At 39.0% G+C, this 19,036-nt stretch overlaps 1 protein-coding gene across 1 annotated transcript in view; it reads left to right on the top strand.

Annotated features, from left to right (window-relative positions):
• The window catches only part of CNTNAP4 (contactin associated protein family member 4), a 301,963-nt gene that overhangs the window by 91,711 nt on the left and 191,216 nt on the right, over window positions 1-19,036 (top strand). The window lies entirely within an intron of this gene.

The raw sequence follows: 19,036 nt of genomic DNA, 5'->3' as shown, positions 1-19,036 counted from the left end.
CTGTTATTGCCAGGGCCTTGTGAATGGTACAATGTGATTATGCAGTGGCATAAGTTGTTGCATAATTATCCTTCTTTTTGAATTTGCTACATACTTGGGTTCCAGCATGTGTGTTCAAAACAAAGAAAAATATATTCTTGTCTGTGTGGTTGCAAAAGGAAATCTAAGTGGTAAATGAACATGAACTGCTACAATATTATCTTCTGGAGTCTGTGGACAAACTGAAACTACATTTGAGAAGTGTAAACTGCCCAGGCACAATGAGGTATTGATTCTAGAACCTGATGGGGTACTTAAAATGTCAGTGATGGCAACTACTGTATTGGTGATCATTATATAATAGAAACATCAAACTCTTTTCCATGCTTGTTAAACATAGTTGCAGATACTGGAACTGGGATGCTATGAAGTTAACTAATTATTAATGGTTGGTGCAGTGGAGAAGGAAGACATCAATTCCCATTCCTCAAACTTAATCACAAGAGGCATTACTGGTTGCAATGTGCTGGACCCAGAGTTTGGAGGGAGGGTGCTAAGGGAGTAATGATACAGTATTTTGGTTTATGACACACAGAACTCACACTTTTTTTGGCGGGGGGAGGGGCATACTCTTCTTTGTGTATATGCTTTATTTCTAGCTGAACTCCTTTTATTTTTATTTAGCTCTTCTCAGATATGTCTACACTGCAGCATTATTTTGGAATGCAGATGTTATTCCAAAACGATTTTGAAATGACAGGTGGCTTATTCTGGATTCTGTAAACCTCATTCCACGAGGAATGATGCATCTTCCAAAATTGCTATTTAGGAATAGCAGTCGTGCAGATGCTTCCCAAGCCATTCAAAGTAATTCTTCTGGAATAGCTTATTCCGAAATAAGCGTACAGTGTAGATGTACCCCTCCAAACTAAGTAACAGTTCTTGTCTTTATATGGAAGCTCTCATGCCTTGAATTATTGTAGAATTCTTGTTTTGTCATTTCAAGAGTTCTATTATGACTTTTCTCAGATGAAAGGACCAGCCTTAAATGCAGAATTCAAGTTGAGCTCATCCCATCAATTTATAATTTCATTATGTTTTCTGTATTAATTAAACAATTGATCCCCTTTCCATCTCATCTGAGGGTATGTCTACACAGCAAAGTTATTTTGAAATAACAGTTCTTATTTCAAAATAACTTTCCTAGCATCTACACAAGCCAACTGCTATTTTGAAATTAATTCGAAATAGCGGAAGGCTTATTTTGAAATTAGTAAACCTCATTCCACAAGGAATAGCACCAATTTTGAAATTGCTATTTCTAAATAAGCGCTGTATAGACGCTTATTTCAAAATAGGGGGCCTCCAGCCCTTCCCAGGGTTCCCTGTTGGCTGTCCTGGCCACAAGGTAACTTCTGACCTGATGCCCTGCCAGAACCAGTTCTGGCTGGCCTGAAATGTGAGTCAGCATCCAATCAGTGTGGATGCGCTATTTCGAAATAGCAAAAAGCTATTTCAAAATGCATTTTGTGTGTAGACGTGTTATTTCAAAATAAAATATTTCAAAATAACTATTTCAAAATTAGATATTTCAAAATAACGCTTTAATGTAGACATACCCTGAAAGAGGAGATATACCATCTCATCTGAGAGAGGAGAACGAGTTGCATGATTCATTATTTCCTTTGGACTGTGCTGTGCACTGGGAAAACAGCTTCATTGATATTTTCACAGTGATTTTAGAACTTTTGCTTTGCTTCCCACACCCTCTCCCTCGAGAGCTTATAAGTAAATCAGAACTCACCACTGTGTGCAAACAGTTTGCTGTACACCATCCATTCTATTGTATTACCCTGATTTTGCCTCGTTATAGCTTCCATTAAGTTGTTCAGTTGTCCTATGTTTGTTGAGGCTGTCTGGGAATTCTGAAAAAAATATCTGTAATCTTTAATAACAAATATGTGTTTTTCTTCAGTAGAATGTAATGGTTCCTTTTAAGGGTTATTTATTGATATTGAATAGCCTCTGTTACCCTGCTATTGAGTCTAAATTTGTTTGTAAAGCAACTGATATTGGGGCTAGGGTGGAGGTTCACCAATCTGATGACCAACCCCAGAGCTGTGGTGCTTTAGAGATGCACAATAATTGCAGGAGACTGCAAAGGGAGTACGGCCTTGACAACACCCTTTGAAAGGGTACAGTGTTGTCCTCTCCACCTCAGGGCCTGATCTGCTGAGGGAAATTAGGTTTGTGATCCCACCCCTCCTCCCCATCCATTTGAGGTCACTATCACCGCTAAGGAGCAAGACAGGAACTAGGATTGTGCTCTCAGCACTACTACTGATTTACTTGTGGTTGTGTATACCTGTAATGCCAATAAGCAGAACAGAACCTGGTACCTCTGCATTGCTAGCAGATCTAGAGAAGTAATTATTCCCCTTTATATGGCACTGGTGAAGTCACATCTCAAGTGTTGCATCCAATTCTGGGTCCCCCACTACAGAAAGGATGTGGACGCATTGGAGAAAGTCCAGTGGAGGGAAACCAAAATGATTAGGGCTGGAGCACATGACCTATGGGGATGGGCTGAGGGATTTGGTCTTATTTAGGCTGCAGAAGGGAAGAGTGAGGAGGGATTTGATAGTAGTATTTAACTACCTGAAGGGGGAGTGCCAAAAAGGATGGAGAGATTCTATTCTCAGTAGTGATAGATAACAGAATGAGGAGCAATGGTCTCAAGTTGCAGTTCTAGGTTGGATATTAGGAAAAATTATTTTACTAGAAGAGTGGTGGAGCACTGGAATGGGTTTATCTAGAAAGGTGGTGGAATCTTCATCCCCAAAGGTTTTTAAGGTTTTGACAAAGCCCTAGCTGGGATGATTTAGTTAGGATTAGTTCTGCTTTGGGCAGGGAGTTGGACTCGATGACCTTATGAGGACTGTTCCAACCTCATGATTCTATGATTCTCTAACATAGTGCATGAGCCGCTACTGCTTGAGCCAAAAGCCATCTGGCTCTTAATTAAGGCTGTAGAGGAGTCTTAATTATTTCTCCCTGTGAGTGATCTAAGTGCCACTACATGGGACAATACACCATACTCAGAAGGTGTGTGGATTACATATCCTCTGCCCTCTTCCTTTTTGCCCACCCGTACAGGCTTGGAGACAGTCTGGTTCTTAATCTCTTCCAAACTGTCAACTGACAATTTAAACACATTCTCCATTTGCTGTCTCTCGGTCCATGAAAAGGCTTTACCTGTCATATTTGGATATTAGTTATCCTTTAAGATCCTTTATTAATTTTTTATTGTTGAAAGACTAAAGAGATTATAGCTGACTCTTCTGATCTCTTCCTTTTTATTAATTCTTTCAAGGCATTCTGATAGGTCAGTCACAATTTCCCTTTGTGGAACCAGGGCTCATTTTCTCTGTTATGCTCTTTTATTTTCTCATCTGTTTTACTTGGTATCCAAGCAAGATTTGCGTACCACCACAATGTCTAGGATTAGACTTAACATCTTCTCTGAAACTTGGTACAATTCTGACTAGCCTCTAATTCTCTAATGAAACAGATCTTATTAATAATTAAATCATATTTTGATAACTTTTGACATTTAAAAAAAGGTTTGTTTAATCCGTGGAAGATATTAACAGTTCAAATTAATCTTAGATGTTTCTTTATATTACTTTACAAAGTTAATACATTTAAGCAGTGGAAACTGCATGTCTTTTAAAACATTGTCCAGTATCCTTGCATCTTTGTAGTTTTAGGATATAGTTACTGACACTTCTAACTATCAATCTAACCTCTAGTTCCTTGGCCTCCACTGCCAGCCTCCAGCTGTAATAACTTTTCAGTAGATTTTCTATCAGGCTGGTGATGGGGATTTAATGAATGTGGCATAGATATTCCTCCAGCCCCAACCACCATTGGGTCACCTTCTGTAAAGATTTCCAGCCTTTGTGGATCCAATGCACAGAGTGGAGAGTCTGCAGAAATGGCAATTTCCTCTTTCCTACATTTTGGAAAGGAAGAATTCCCTTTCATGTGTCTCAGCAGGACAGCCTGCCAATGTGAATTTTTAATATCTCTTTTTTCATTGTCAGTCTACATTTGCAATATCTTGCACATCAGGTGTTAGGGCAACATTCTGCTTGTTTTTAGACATACCAGAAACAGCCTGATCTATATTAACTTTGCATAATTCTTTTATGCACAATAACTAAATTGCAACCAACCTCAATCTCTCCATAGCATTCTCAAAAATAAAACCTATTCAGACTCTGTCAGTTTGTATGTCTCATGCATAAAATGTAAAATGTACCTGTGTTGGCAGTAATCTTTATAATTATTCTTTCAGTAAGTTTGGAGAGTATGTTTAAAATGCTATAAAATGAAATCTTGTGGTTTAAAACACCTGCATTTTAATTTAAAGATAAAAGCATGAAAGGCAAGGAAATATGTCTAATATGTTCTAATTTAGCATATAAATTACTGGTACAAGCTATATTGAGCTTAGTGTCTGTCATAGAAAGGATATTACTATCTTAAGTAAAAATAAAAAATAAAAAAACTCTTACAACCTCTTGCGTAGAGCAGGAATATTTAACAAATAACTACCCATAAACAGATGCACTTTGTCACAAATCTAGTAAATGTTGCCAATAGACCGTTTTTAATTTAATGAGCTCGTATTTTTAGTTCTTCTTTGATAAAGCCTGTCTTCCATAGCAACAATAGCTGTTACAATACTGACACCATCATCTATTCTCCCCCTGCAAAAACAACTACAAAAGAAGAAAACCCCTGTAGCAAACATGCAATTCAACCAACCAAGGAAAGGTTTGTACAATGGTGATAAATGGCAGTGTAAAACCAAAAGATATATAAATAGATTAGAAATGCTCCTGTTCCTGCTTCAGTCAGTGGGACTTTTAAAATTGAATTAGGCAAAAGCAGGATCAGGCCCAAGATACTTTAATGTATCCTGAAACATTCATTATATGGCCACACAGAAAACTGCAAAAAGTGGTCTCTTAAGGACAACAAATGGCTAATGAGAAATGAAATAAAACCTGAAGGTTATACATTAATAAGGGTTTGTGTTTGAAAGCTTTTGTCTCCACTGTATTATCTTATTGATGAATTTAGAAATAAATTTTTCTCTAAAAAGTAAAAATGCTGGATGGAGATTTCATAACTGCTTTGCATTTCAATTTTATTTTTCATTTATAGTTTATTGAAATATTGAAATATGGCCTCTTTATTCAGTCATTGTCACAAGTTGTATTAAAGGAGAGACAAATGATCTCAACATTTTATATATAATAAAAATAGAGTATCTTTTTCTGCCCTGAAGATAGCACATGTTCATTCCTTTGCTGATTCAGAATGACTGGTAGAAGAGGGTATCCTCACCTTGGCCGTGTCCAGACTCAGGGGTTTTTTCGGGAAAAGTAGCCTTTTCCCGAAAAAACTTCCCCTGCGTCCAGACTCAAGCCGCGTTCTTTCGAAATTATTTCGAAAGAACGCGGCTTTTCTTTCGATGGCGGTAAACCTCGTTTCACGAGGAAGAACGCCTTCCTTCGAAAGTTCCTCTTTTGAAGGAAGGTGTTCTTCAATGTAAAGAGGCCGTCTTCGAAAGAGAGCATCCAGACTCGCTGGGTGCTCTCTTTCGAAAAAGCGGATTTCTCTTTCGAAAGATCCGCCTGCAGTCTAGACGCGATCTTTCGAAAGAAGCCTGCAGTCTAGACATAGCCCTTCTGTTTAAAACTGTCCAAAGTAGGGCCAAGCAAGACAATACAATCCCAACGGATACAAATGACCAGTGAAGAAGTGTTGGCTAATGAAGTTTGTACTTTAGCTGTAACATGTGTTTAGTCTCTTATTTAACTTGAAATGATGAGGAGAGCAAAGCCAGGTGAATAATTCATTACCAATAATTTATTCAATGACGTTTTGCATTGTTTTCTATTTGTGAATTGTCTGTAAGCAGACTGATTGATGCAAGTGAATCTGACATTTTAAAAGTATTTGCATAATACTTTTTGCAAATACATTTAGCTGTCTGCTCATAAACACTTTGTTGCAAGTATTCGATATCTGAGCTGTTTCAATTGGATGTATAGATTTCAATGGTGTTTCTGTTCCCTAATTTATGTTTGTGATAATGCTTACAGTCAGCAGAGCTGACAGCTTCTGTTGGCTTCTTGGCAAGGTGGGCAGGAGAGTCGGCTCCATGCTCCTAGAAGCTGCAGGGCCAAGGCCAAAGGGGCAGGACTCAGGGGGTTAATGAATCCCCTGTGAAGGTGCCAATTACCCAGCTGGGGGAATTAAGGTGCCTAACTAATTCCATGAATGATGGCAGGGTCCATCTTAAAGGAACAGTCAGGGATAGGTTAAAATCAAGAAGCTGGCAACAGAAAGGGGCTTCAGAGAAGTTGTCTATAATCACTGCCTGGGAATGGGGAGGTGTGTCTGAGGATACAAATTCAGCAGTCTGCAGTTGCATTCTGGGAGGAAGGAGTTTATATTCTGCCACCCAGATAGGGGGAGAAGCAAGAGGCTGTAGGAAGGAGTCCAAGGAAAGAGCAGCAGGGTGTGAGGAGAAACAGAGCTCAGTTGCCCAACTATAGTGTCCTTGGACTGGAACTCGGTGTAGTAGTCAGGCTTGGGATCTCCTACCAACCACTGTGGAAGAGATACATTTAGGGCATGATCAAGACTGCTTGAGACTGTTCGTACAGAAAGAGTTTGTGTCCTGGAAGAGGAAGAATGTCGTGACCTGGGTAGCAGGTCATGAAGAAAGAGTATCCTGACTTGCTGGGAGCAAGAGACAAAATGACATAGCATTCAGTGAGGGTTTCAGAAGAGAATGTCGTACCTGACTGGAGCCAATTACCAGATATGACAACAGAGAGGCATGCCTTGATCTGAGCAGTGCAACCTGTCACAGTCTTGAATATTTAGCAAATATTTCATACAGTAACTTTGTTCATAAAAGTGTTCCTGGGAAGAGAACAAAAAATTAGACATGACAAAACTCAAATTATTTTTAAAACCTGGATGAATACAAGTGGGAAGCATTTTTGTCGCATCTAATTTGCTCCAGATGAAGATAACATGATGCATATTTACACCTATTATATCTCTTTAGTTGGCCAAGAGATTCCTGATTACAGGTTGCTTTGGCTCCTGAGCAACTGAAGAAGACACAGTATTGGGCAGGAGAGGGAAGGTGATATAGGCCACATCTCTTTAGTTAATTGGTAAATTTTACTGAGATGCCTAAGAGATTTAGGAGCATGAACCTCCATTGATGTTAATATTTCTCTAATAACTTTAAGGGGTCTTGAAAATGTTATATATTCCCCACTATAATAGGACTCCAACATTAGAGATGTTTCCTAAAGTATAGGAAACATCTTGCCCATGAGTAGAAGGAAATGGTTAACATGAAGTGGACAGTGTGGCATAGGGTTTGACTTTGTCTGATCTCAGTGGCTGTAGGTAGTTTGGGTGGAGAGGTTTTGGAGGGATAATGAGCCATAGAGAGCACTAAATATAGAAGAACCTAAGAAAGGGTGAGGGCTTGAAGGGGAGGTAATGTAAAATGAAAAGCCAGAGATAGGATGCAGGATGAAACCCCAGGATTAGAAATATGGAAGTAAAGGACTTGGTGGAGAAACTTATATAAATATATAATGTACATTTTGTCAATAAGAAAATCGGAATATTATAATATTTATCTAAAATGCCTGATTTTCTATAATTGGGTGTGTGAATCCACTGCCAATTGAAATTAATTCTGTCAATTGCTACTTTTATAACATTAAACAGACATCTAATTAGGCTGATTTGTCAGTCACAATGATTGGCATAGGTGAAAAAGATGAATGCACACATCACATTTAACCTGCCACCGCACTAATATGGTTTGTAATTTTTTTTTTAAAAAAAAAGCTTAATTCAAATGAAAACATATGGTTTATGTAGCCTCAGTCATTTAGTTTTCATTGAAAACTCAGAGTAGGTGAGTGGTAATGGACTAAAAAAGATGAAAAAAACATTTCATATAGATATAGATAAACTGTAGAGTTCTGATAATAGATATTCAGGACAACTTGTATGTGTTAGACAATCAATAGAACCAGAGTCAACTAACAAAGACAATATAGTGTACATTCAAAATATACTTTGTTGAGCAAATTATAGAGGTGGATGATTTAGTGGAATTAAAATTCATAGGTCAGCCTTAGTCAATGTATACTTGCCTGGCACAGTTTCAAAACTCTCCAAATGATCAGAAGCACTGGGGTTCAAATCTCAATTTCTGATAACAGTTATGTCAGTATTTTAACTAAGAATGTTGGCTGTGTTCCAGACATGTTTAGAGGCTGCAGACTGAGAAGTATATTGATTTAAAGTGTAATAAAAAAAAGGAACTGAGGATCAGGGTTACTCCTGATCTGAGTTATTTCTCTGCCACAAATCCAAAATATTTCTGATCAGCCAAGCTTCTTGTAGGGTTTTTGTTTTTGTTTTAATTTATTTATAGGTCAATGCCAATTCAATTTCCTTTTGTGTCATGTGATAGTGATAGAAACTGGCAGGTCTGTTTTCTTTTCTTATATTCAGTCAATAACTGTGTTTTCTGTTTTGAACAATACACTTAGTATGGACAAGTGGCTATTTAAAGTAAATATTTAAAAAAATTATAGAAAAGGAGGGTTTTTTTAGATTGACTCAAACATCTCAGTTATCCTTCTTTATAAGGAATGTTTATCATTTTAGAATTTAATTTTGCCTCAAGGAAAGTTTCTGCTTTAACTAATTTACAATAATATTGATTTTGGAAATTTATTTTATTTATTGGATGATTCTGAATAGAAAATAGTCATTTTTCTTCTTACAGTAATAACTGTTGTTGCTAAAACTTTTTTCAGAAAACACTTCATGTCACTTGCCTCTCTCAAAGTAGTAATATGCTGTGATATTCATTTCCACACTTCTCAGTAGAGCTTCTCAACTGTAGTAATATGGGGACCATTGCCTCTTTTGGAATCAAGCAGCTAGTCTTAGGGCTGTTTAGATGTTCTAGTTGGAAGTAAACATTGATGGAATCTGGTATTTTCTTTGATGCAATCTTGTTTATTTACCAACAAACAAACAAAAAAGAGAATACAGTCCTGAGTGGGAGGGCACACTTAGATCTAGTGGAATAAGCATGTGGGGAGGAATGAGGAGATGGTTTCAAATCATGGTGCGTATAATGACCAGCTAACTTTGAATTAGTCACTTATCCCCTTTGTGCTTTTCGCAAATCTTTAGCATGGCGATAATATATCACAGTTATTTGTCACTGGGGTGTAAGAATTAAAAAAGTATTGTTTGAAAATGTAAAGTGCTATTTAATAATAACAACAATTTATTAGCTGTTTGCTTCTTGGAGGAAGGGAGAACAGTCCTGCTGTGTACGGGATTCACTGACTTTCACAACTCCTGGATAGCTGACATGACATTTGTGTATGTAAATAGAGTGGGAAAGATTGGGTGAGGTTGGTAGCACAGAGGAATGTTTTGTAGTAGCATATTTTGTGGCAAATGAGTCACATAAACATAAAAAGGAAAGAACAGAAAAGGATACACAGGCTGTGATAGGCTGTCCAACTCACACAAGGCAGAATAAGTTAAATTGAAGTTAACTAACCCGAGAGACTGTAGCTATGGGAGAGCTAGGGATTGAAAGGATGAATGATGGAGCTCAGCTGAAAAGGAACAGGTGGGGCTGGCAGAAAGATGTGGCTGGAGAGGTACTTGGCAGTCACTACCTGGGAGAAGGTTTGTTTGGGGGTATGAGGCAAGTAGTCTACAGTTACTCTCAGGGAAGAGGGGTGTTAGGGTTTGGAAACACAGAGATGGGAGAGCCAGAAGTTTGAGCCAAGAAATAGGAAGGAGTCTAGAGAATAGCAACAGGGTCTGGGAGTAAGCAAGCCATGTTATACATCAGGTCCTGGGACTAGAACCTGGAGTACAAGGTGAGACCAGGTTACCCTAACAGTCACTGGGGAGGAAGCACAGCCTGAGCAGTGAAGGGAAGACTGTCATTTTGGACGGAGAGACTAGATACTATGTCTAGACTGCAGGCTTCTTTTGGAAGAAGCTTTTCTGGAAGAGATCTTCTGAAAAAATGTCTTCCAAAAGAGTCAAGTATCAGAGGGGTAGCCGTGTTAGTCTGAATCTGCAAAAGCGATGAGGAGTCCTGTGGCACCTTATAGACTAACTGAAGTGTAGGAGCATAAACTTTCGTGGGCAAAGACCCACTTCGTCAGATGCATGCACGAAAACTTATGCTCCTACACTTCAGTTAGTCTATAAGGTGCCACAGGACTCCTCGTCGCTTTTCCAAAAGAGTGTGTCCACACTGCCAAAGCACATCAAAAAAGCAATCTGCTTTTTCAAAAGATAGTGTCCACACTGAATGGATGTTATCTCGCATTTAATCTGGAATTACTATAGACAGAGTGGCCACCGGGGCCTGTGCTTTTTCTTCTTCTTTCAAAAGAACTCCCTCTCCCCTGTCCACACATGCCTTTTTCCAAAAAAGCTCTGTTCTTTCAAAAATTTTTTGAAAGAACATGATTGCAGTGTGTATGTAAGTGAAGGCTTTTTTTTTGAAAATCAGACATTTTTCAGAAAAAAACCTCTGTAGTGTACACATAGCCTGATTCTCTGGAGAGAAAAGGTTATGACAACCTGGCTGAAGAGCAGAAGGAGCACCCTGAATCATGGACGGAAGCATCAGAGCCTGTGAATGAGTGACAGACTGAAGCATTGCATGTAGAAGGAACTAATTTCCCAAGCAGCCAGGAGAAGGTGCTGTAGCGGTAAGTGTAACCAGTGACACAAACTGGTGCTGATGATGTTAGGCTCCACTGGTGGTGAAGGTTCAGACTGAAGACGAAACAGAAAGATTGGAGTATTTCCCCAGTGTTTCAAATCTATATAAAACTGCCTCAGTTCTTTTTTCTCCCCCAGGTAAATTTATGATGTGCTATGCAGTTTATTGTGTGAATTTTTCAGATAAGATCTTCAAAACTAATGTCATGGAAGTGCTCAAGATATTTTTTTAAAGAGATAGTTTGGAAGACAGGTTTATCCCGCTGGCTATATACAAAGTGTTTCCTCACTTCACTGTAGTGCAGCCTATTGTATATTGATTGACTGCTGATTCTCTTCCCCAGAGCCCATTTCAGTTCACTGATGCTGTTTGTATATGATATTCAGGATGACGGGTGCTACTTAAAGGTAAAATATTATAATTCACTTAATTGGGACAAGCTGGATTAGAATTAGTTGTTCTTTTGGAGTACCTCCTGGGAAATTGGTATACCTTAGTAATACTAAAGAACAATTACTGCAGCTTAATCAGCAGATTATTACTATAGCATAAATGTATTACTTCATAAAATTGGAACCAAAATACCTTGCTTGTCTTGGCTTGTTTCTCAAGAAGGTCTACAAAAGTCAATATGCCATTTACCTTTCCAAGTGTAAAATTCTATCAAAAGTTCTCATTTGTAACATACATTATGTTATTTAATAGAGATATTCTAATGATATAAAGAGAGAGTATATTTTAGAAGCACAAGTAGCAGAATGAAGATTGAAGTTTGAATCTTAACTGCATTTTAAAAAATCTGCATTTATGGAATACGTAGAATTATATTTGTTTCTTCTTTGAGGCGGTCTCTGCTTAATTTCATTTGTTTTTCTGTGGTTGTCATTTACATCACAAATAATTCTGATTCTAATCAGTCCATCTGTTAATATTTGCATTAGCTTTATGTATGACTTCATGTATGTTTATAATCTTACTTTGAAAGTCTGTAACATTACTAGTCAATAGCCTCATATGACAGTTTCTTATAAAGAAAATGTGCATCTTCCAAGGGATTATTCTTGAAATATCTGAATGACTTTTTCTAACAGTTTGTAGTCCCCTTCCTGATGTTACTAGGTTCTATTGCAGCTCCCCATTTTTAGGTTGCTGGAACCGTATGTATAGAGGGAGTGCTGAGAGCCATTAAAATAAATGGTAAATTCTGCGTATTTGATGGAAATCACTTCAAGCTGCCAAGTGCTGAAGCACCTAGTGCCTCTGGTACTGACACATGTAGCAATACTGAGGGTCTCACACTTCCTGGTCTCTCTCAAATGCAGCTTGCTTTCGGGAACTTTTCTGTAGGCTCCTTCTAAGGTGAAAGGACGCACGTGTCTTCATTTGAATATTTTTCTCACATAGATTAAATTTTCCTTTGAGTCCACAAAGATGTGGTTTATAGAAGTTCTGGGAAAAGACCAATCTGTAATTCCTAGTTCTAGAGACTTAGGCAAGATCTTAAGGGATATCTATAATGTATATAGGAATGCCACAGTTGGGGAGAAATAAGGAAACATTTCTCTAGCAGGCTGATGGTTTTTAAATAAAGGCAGTTACTTTAGGCTTCACAGTCAGACATTAGCAATGTTAGTAACAGCTTAGAGGGAAAAGTGGAGCATAAAATGTCAGAGGCATGTAAATATCATTCATCACAGGACTATGACTATACACATATTTAACATTTTATTATAGACAGAATTATTTGCTGAATGCAATCAATTAACTGAATCAAGAATGACATATATATGGTAGCTTAAAACCCAGAGGACATTGAAAATATGTAATAGAAGAAAACAGTTACTGAATTAAAACACAGAAAGAACATAAACATTGAGTCAAATATTTTTTAAAGTGAGTAACATACACAAACAGTTCTGAGAGGCAGCTGCCAGGGTTAACACACTATTGTCAAAGTTATGAATTCAGGAATGAAATATTGACAGTTTGACTACACCTTGCTGACCTTTTAAGAAAATCAAATTGTTTTATCCAGATTGTTTTACCTAAGGGGATGCACTCTGGCTGTGTTGTGAACAATCTCATGTTTCAGTGAAGCATCTGTGTCTATGTTCTTTATGTTAGCAGGTCAACATTTTGATCCCCCTTGATCTTTCAAATTGGTTATGGAATCTCAGAGGCATCAACAGTTGTGCAGATATGGGCCACCTGAATTCATAATACACATTTTCTCTCTCATGATGATATTCCATAGTGAATTATATTATTCTGAAGAAGTATGTATTTCTGGGAATATTATTTTGTAGAGAGACAGTACAGCATTGGTCAGTGCTGATTAGTTCATAACGGACACTTTCTAAAGTGTATACCCTTGTTTTCCCCAGGACCAATTAACCTAGAATCTTCCTAGAGTTCAGCATACCCTCAGGTAAGGCAAGTATAATGGGGGTACATCTGGGGAACACATGAAGCAAGATTATTATAGTATCTATCAATCTTGAGCTCCTGCTTCCAATATCTTATGTGTCAGAGCATGGAATCCCAAGGATGGGAAAAGTAGAAAACTAACAACAATAAACTGCAGATATCAAATGAAGCAATTTCTTTTGAAATGAAAATGTTGCATCAAGCATGATTGATCCAGAAGACTAAAAAATAATAGCCTTTGAAACAACAGCTACTGAATATTAGACACACATTTACATATAGAGTTGCATGCATTATTACAACTCTTGTTAATAAAACATTCTTTAGAATGAAAATAAAGCCCATAAAGTCAATGACATGTTATTGCTAAAAGTTAAGTCCTATTTACTTTGCAGTTGATGACTCATTTAGAATATTTAGCTATCACTCAATATAATAGCACCCTGTACTGTTTATTCGATAAGATCAACTCGATTAAAATAATATCAAAGTTCTGGCTAACCAAAGAATAGGGAAATTAAGGTTTTTGCTTGGTTGGTAGCATTTCTTCATTCCTCTTGCACCCTGCCCCTGCTTATATATTTTGATTACAACCTGAAGGTGCTTTCTATTATCTCAGTAATAGATGTGTATCCTGGACCATCTCTGCTTCTGGTGAACTCATAAATATCAATATCCTGGGCTAAGAAGCACAATCTGTTTTCTTTTCTTTCCATGCTGAAATGAAACTTACTCTCCCTCTGCTTGATTGTGTTCTCTAAGGGTATGTCTACACTACAGCACTAATTCGAACTAACTTAATTCGAATTAATTAATTCGAACTAGTGCATCTAGACCTAAAAACTAGTTTGCATTAGCATTTTGCTAATTCGAACTAGCATGTCCACATTGAGTGGACCCTGAACCGAGGTTAAGGATGGCTGGAAGCAGTGCCGGCAGGGCATCAGATTAGGACTTAGAGCATGGAGCTGCTGTCTCAGGCTAGATGAGGGCTGTGCTTAAAGGGACCCGACCCCCACCCCAGACAGACAGTTCTCAGGGGTTCCCTGCTCGCTTGTCTAACTCGATGAGGGACAGCAAAGCAGTCCTGGCTTGGAGTGCCCTGAATGCCCACACTCGGCACATCACAGTATTCGGCCATCAGCCCGGCTGCACTTGCCACAGGCTGCCATCTGGGGGGAGGGAGGGTTAATCGGGGGGGGGGGGTTGCAGGAGAGCTTTCACCCTGAGGAGCCCGCAGAGCAACCCTAGTCCTCCCCATTGGGGGCTCGTACCCCATTCCTCCCTCACCTCCTTCCACTTACCCCTCTCTAGCCCCCATTCCTGATGTACAAAATAAAGGACACTTGTGTTCAAAAATAGAAACTCTCTTTATTTAACAAAACTCGGGGGGGGGGGGGCGATTAACCTCTGGGGAGACTGGGAAAAGGAGGTGGGAGAGGGGAAGAGAGAGGGTGGGAGAGGGTAGGGCAACTAAAATATTCAGGGGTTTGGAACAGGTCCCATATGAAGAAAGGCTAAAGAGACTGGGACTTTTCAGCTTAGAAAAGAGGAGACTGAGGGGGGAAATGATAGAGGTCTATAAAAGCATGAGTGTTGTGGAGAGGGTGCATAAAGAAAAGTTCTTCATTAGTTCCCATAATAGAAGGACTAGAGGACACCAAATGAAATTAATGGGTAGCAGGCTTCAAACTAATAACAGAAAGTTCTTCTTCACAAAGCAAATAGTCAACCTGTGGAACTCATTGCTGCAGGAGGCTGTGAAGGCTAGAACTATAACAGAGTTTAAAGAGAAGTTAGATAAATTCATAGAGGTTGGGTCCATGGAGTGGTATTAGCCAGGGGGTAGAAATGGTGTCCCTGGCCTCTATTTGTGGAAGGCTGGAGATGGATGTCACAAGACAAATGGCTTGGTCATTGTCTTCAGTCCATCCGCTCCAGGGTACCTAGTGTTGGTCGCTGTCGGCAGACAGGCTACTGGGCTAGATGGACCTTTGGTCTGACCCAGTACGGCCATTCTTATGTTTTTATGTTCTAAGCTCAGGGCTCAGGGTCGGGTGTCTCACTGGACCACCTTGATTTTCATGTAAACCTGGTTCTGGGTGGCCAGGCTGGCAGCTATCCTGCCCTAGATGGCCACTTTCCTGTGCCTAGTGCCGAGGTCGTGGATGAGGTCCACGATCTCCGCACTAGACTAGGCGGGCGCCCGCCTCTTGCGGCCCTGGGCAGGCTCCCGGGAGCCATCAGACTGGTCCCAGGAAGAGGCGGAGGGCTGGTTGGCAGCGGGTGGCTGGCTTGTGCCGTGCCAGGTGCAAGGTCTGCTGGCTGGGTGCTGGCAGGCTTGCACCTGGCATGGGCACCATAGCCAGCCTGTGCCCCTTTAAGGGCTCTGGGGCTGGGAGGGGGGCAGACAAGTTTCCCTGGTGGTGCCCAGAGTGGCCACCAGGGTAACCTGGGAAGGGCTAGCCTCCCACTAGTTCGAATTAAGTGGCTACACAGCCCTTAATTCGAACTACTTAATTCAAACTAGGCGTTAGTCCTCGTAGAATGAGGTTTACCTAGTTCAAATTAAGCGCTCCACTCGTTCGAATTAAGTTCGAACTAGCGGTTTGTATGTGTAGCGCCTATTAAAATTAATTTGAACTAACGCCTGTTAGTTAGAATTAACTTTGTAGTGTAGACATATCCTAACTATAAAACCCATCTGGTGTGATTGGCTATTTACCTCAGTAATCGACCTCTGTATGCCCACAGCAAAGATGATGGCTTCAGCTTCCCACTCGGGTATATTTGCTAACTTTGGTCCTCTTTATCTTAAAGCTGTCCAAAAAACATCTTCAACTGAGTCTTCCTCTCTCTTGTAAAAAAGAAAATATTTTTTCTAATTTGTCATTTCAATTATTTTCTTTTTTTTCAACATTTTTGTTGTCTTTAGTTAATTTGCCATTTCTGCTCCTTCTCTCAACTTTAAAATGAAATTATATCTAAGATCTAGGAGATAAGTAGTTGGAGAAGGTAGTGAATGGTCAAAAACTGAAATGGCCACATTTTTTAGTAAGCATATGTGGCTTGCCTAGACTGGGAAAAGATCTGAATTTTAAAGCTGATCCCTGTTAACTCTGAAGGAGCCTACCATTGTAAACGGTAATAGATTTTTTTCTTAAATATCTACAATACCCATGTGCAATTATCCATTAGAGCATTGATTTCTTCTCAAAGACACTTATAACAATGTACTTAATATTATGGGGAAAATTTTGTGCTCTGATACATGCACAGAATAACCCTTGAAAATACAGAAGTTTATGTGCATGTTTCTGAGAGAAGATAGACACATGTTAGATAGCTTTGTGATTTATCATGACAAATATCTACTTGTCAACATTTGAATACTGAGATCTGATGGGAGATGTATCTTTCTCATATTACGCTGATCAGAAAAACAAAGTCATTCATAACGTGTATCAAATTTTTACATAAAAATAATCCTGAGTTATAATTTAAGCACACTGAGAAGTCAATGTCTGAGGTAGCCATTTATTTAAATGAATAATTCAGCATTTAAAATTATGTAAATACAGGTTGGAGCTCCCTGGTCCAGCACCCTTGGGATATGACTGGTCCTGAATGAGGGAATTTGTGGGACCAGGAGAGGTCCCCTTCCACCAGCCTAACAGCCTGACACCTCTCCCTGCCACGTCTCCCTGGACATATCCCTTGCCTCCAGCTCAGATGAGCTGCTGACCCTGGCCAGGCTGCCAGGTACCATTCCCCCCTACCTCTAGCCCTAGCCAGCTGGGCAGCTGGATGCCAGTCCCAGACCCACTGCCACTGGCTCCACTTTTCAAATCTGTTTGTATTAGATCAGCAATAATGATCATGACAATGATAGTAGTAATGTAAGTAAAGCACACAACTCAAAGTGAAGGTTGCTCAGTTGATGTCCAGAAATGTAAAGGAACGAGTGAGATTTCAAAGGCAAATTTAGCAGTCACATTGCACATCTTTTATATTGTGATGATAAAATTTATGCCATAAGAAGTGTAATATAATATTTTTTAAGGAAAAAATAGGAATTGAGATGGTGTAGATAAATGAGCACAGAACTAGAGTCAGGAAGAACTAGAGTCACACCTTTTTCCCCAACAGACTCACTATTGGGCCGTGGATAAATCATTTCCCCTCGCTACTGCCTAGATGAACAATAACAATAGATGCTGGAGGCAATACTTCTATGTCTCAGAATATTAATAAGATTATTGGAAGTTAGTTAATTCATTATTTTTAAAATAGTCCAAGAAAGAAGCAAAATGAGGGTACCTACCACTGCTCTGATTTTTCAGTGCCCACTCTACTATCTGTACCATGGACCTGGCAGAAGCCCCACTCTCCTCCTTTTCCTTTTTAAAGCCATTTGACTCTTCATAACTATAAAGCAAGAGCTGGGTTTAGTCCCTTAATTCCCCTGGGTTTAATTAAATGCAAGTGGGGATGAGGAAGAATAATAGCTAGCCCTACTTTCCTTGTTTGCTTTGCAAACACTGTGAGTAAACAATGTAAGGTATTCAGGGCAGCTTGAGAATAAAGGCTTGTTTTAAGAATAAAGCAAACTATTATGCTGCATAATACTTTATCAACATTAAGTGAATGTGAGAAGGCCATCAACAGTACGCACTGGAATACAAAATATGTATATCTAGGAACTCAGTTTGCTTAAAATAATAATCTCAATTTATTAAATGTAATAAATAAAAATCCTTCCAAAAGCAAAATATATGGCAAAGCAATTGATTCTCAAAGATGGAGAACAATTAAGGGAGATAATATTCTGCAGTGAAATGCTGGGTGAATAATCAAGAAGAAAAATCCTGCAAACCAAACAGGGGGAAAAAAACACACTAAATCAATGAGAAGATAGAATAGCTTAAAATATTTTCTGACTTCCTGGAGTTATGATTAATTGTTCTCATCAGCTTCCTTTTACTGAATAGATTGTCTGGTGGAAGATGTCATGAATATCTTCACACTGGCAATGGGACAAGTTTGGGGCCTCACTTTCAATAGATAAGTTTGGGACCAGACACCAAGTGCTCTGTGTAAAGTCATTGAAAGCACTGGGTTCTCATTATGTCTGAAAATCAGGCTCAGGATATACATGTATTCTTGCATGATATTTTCTCACTGCATCTTCCATTATGTTTTAAGATGAGAAGATTGGGAAAGATAAGATATAGGAATGATGAGAGAGATGATCTGGGGTCTGTGACAGGTTTATATTTCATAAGAAATGAAGATAAGTTAGAGGAATGTGTAGACTGGAAAATCCAATATACATATTTAGGAGGCCTGAATAATTATCTGTGAAATACTGTACCTGATTCATGTAGGTATATATTGGAAGGTCAGCAATTTAACATGGTTTGTGTCCAGGAGGATATCGAATGCAGATGCTTACCTTCTACTGTGTCTATGTATTTTTAAAAAAAACGATGTGCGAAAACCTTCTAGGAGAATAAATTCTTTTACCAGTTTGCTCTACAAGGTTAAGGGGCATAAAGGGAAACAAGAAGACCTTTTATAAATACATTAAAAGCAAGAGGAAGACCAAGGACAGGGTAGGCCCACTGCTTAGTGAGGAGGGAGAAGCAGTAACAGGAAACTTGGAAATGGCAGAGATACTCAATGACTTCTTTGTTTCGGTCTTCACCGAGAAGTCTGGAGGTGTGCCTA

Source organism: Pelodiscus sinensis, chromosome 6, assembly GCF_049634645.1.
Source record: "Pelodiscus sinensis isolate JC-2024 chromosome 6, ASM4963464v1, whole genome shotgun sequence".
Taxonomy (NCBI): domain Eukaryota; kingdom Metazoa; phylum Chordata; order Testudines; family Trionychidae; genus Pelodiscus; species Pelodiscus sinensis.
Note: the sequence above shows the minus strand (reverse complement) of the source record. Positions and strands in the feature narration are given on the sequence as shown.